At 42.9% G+C, this 2,276-nt stretch overlaps 1 pseudogene; it reads left to right on the forward strand.

The window, feature by feature from the left end:
* Nucleotides 1–1,018: 1,018 nt before the first annotated feature.
* On the forward strand, nt 1,019–1,882 carry LOC103609812 (annotated as a pseudogene).
* Nucleotides 1,883–2,276: the final 394 nt, after the last annotated feature.

Below are 2,276 nucleotides of genomic sequence, written 5' to 3' on the forward strand. Positions count from 1 at the left end.
AATGCTGGAGGGAAAGGATATACTCTGGACCAGCAATTCTCAGACATTTTAATTTCAGGACACTTTTACACTCTTAAAAATTGTTGAGAACCTCAAAGAGCACTTGTTTATGTGGGTTATCCCTGTGGATATTTACCTATTTGGAAATTAACACTGAGAAGCTTATATTTACCTATTTGGAAATTAACACTGAGAAGCTTACAAAATATTTATTCATTAATCCATTTAAAAACTAATAAGGGCTGGCTGGTTAGCTCAGTTGGTTAGAGCATGGTGTTCATAATACCAGGGTCCAAGATTTGATCCCTGTTACCAGCCAGCTGCGAAAAAACCAAAACAAAACGAAACAAAAAAAAACCCTAAACTAATCAACCCACTACATCTTAACACAAATAGCATATTTATTTTTAAAAAACTGTATTTTTCCCCAAAAAAGAAAGCATTAGTCAGAATGGCATTGTTTCTTTTTTTTTCCTTTCTTTTTTATTTATTTATTTATTTATTTTTTGCAAATCTGTCTAAATGGAAGGCTTAGTAGAGAACAGTTGGGTTCTCTCAGCTGCATCTGCATTCAATTTTTTGCAATATCACATATCATGTAGCCTCTGGAAAATTCCACTGCATACTCATGGGAGAATGAGAGTGAAATAGGCAAAAATCAATCAAACAAACAAACTTTATTAGTATTACAAGAATTCCCTGAAAGAGTCTGGGGGACCCCTAGATAAAGCTTCTTGAACTTGAATGTGTACATGAATCACTGAGGAACTGTTAAAACACAGATTCTGGTTCAGGGGGTCTAGGGTAGGGCCCAAGAATCTGCATTTCTACTCAGCTCCCAGGTGCTGCCAAAGCTGCTGGTCTGTGGACCCCACACGCACGTGTGGATTCACAGCTCTGCCTCTGACACACAGGGCTGGATAGAAACACTTATATGAGAATATCATGGTGCCCTCGCAATGCATATGATTAAAACAATAGTAAACTCAAGAGTCAGGGCCACAGGGCTGTGGCACAGAGGCTGGAACACGGGCTGGCACCACTATACTGGTCACCGGGAAGACTTTCTGTCGGCGCCCAGCCGACTCGGAGTCGGAGGAGGGTGAGCAGGACTGAGAGGAGGCTTGATTAAAACTGGAAGACCTGAGAGGTGCAGAACCTGAGGAAGAGGCGCAGTGGGCTGAGTGCTGGGGCCCTGCTGGTGGGAGAGAAGGTATGAGAAGAGACCACTCCAGTGGACAATCCCTTTCAGATGAAGACAGGTGGTATGGTGGACATGAAGAAACTGAAAGAAAGGGGCCAAGACAAGATCAGCAAAGAAGAAGACTCCATCTGGGGACATTGCTTACTGCAGAAACCAACCTCAGGGATGAGGACACAGACAGGATGAAGTACATTGAGACAGAGCTAAAGAAGAGAAAAGGGATTGTAGAATGCAAGGAACAGAAAGTCAAGCAGAACAACGCAGAGGACTGTCTTTATGAACTTGCAGAAAATATCCATGTTTCCTGAGAAAAGACGACTGAGGAGATGCTTTCCAACCAGATGCTGAGCGGCATCCCCGAGGCAGACCTGGGCATCGATGCTAAAATAAAAAATATCATTTCCACGGAGGATGCCAAGGCCAGTTTGCTGGCAGAGCAGCAGAACAAGAAGATAGAGAGACATCCTTTGTGCCCATCAACGTGGCTGTGAATTATGTGCAGCACAACAGATTTTATCATGAGGAGCTCAATGCCCCCATACGGAGAAACAAAGAGTGAGTGACACAGAGAAGCCAGAACCTGAGCAGTCCCCTCCTAACCGCAAACGTCCTGCTAACGAGAAGGGCACTGATGACTCCCACTATGAGAAGTTCCAGAAGGTGGGCAGGCGGTACTGAGGTGTGCAGAATGGGATGTAAATAGTACACACACACACCCATGAGAAAAGGCTTCCTGGAGCGAAGCCTGCTCATTTGCTAGCAGACAGTTCCAAAAACAGACTAACTTTTTGAAACAAAACCATGATTGGTTTTCCTACTTGGAGACGAACTCTATTCCTGTGAGCATTATTAAATCTTGTTTGTAAATATGTTAACTTCCTCTTAATATTTGTTCTGGGTCAGGAGGAAACAGCTGTGTGTTCATGGTGTGATAATACCCTTTAGATTGTGTTTTTATTATTGTATATGTAATCATGTCTCTTTCAAATATTGGGAACAGGGTTCAGAAATGCAACCTTATTGTTTCGAGAAGGTCCAGCTGACAGCAGAAAAATCCAGGATGGGATGAAAG

Source organism: Galeopterus variegatus, unplaced genomic scaffold, assembly GCF_000696425.1.
Source record: "Galeopterus variegatus unplaced genomic scaffold, G_variegatus-3.0.2 Scaffold10125, whole genome shotgun sequence".
In the NCBI taxonomy this organism is placed as follows: Eukaryota; Metazoa; Chordata; class Mammalia; order Dermoptera; family Cynocephalidae; genus Galeopterus; species Galeopterus variegatus.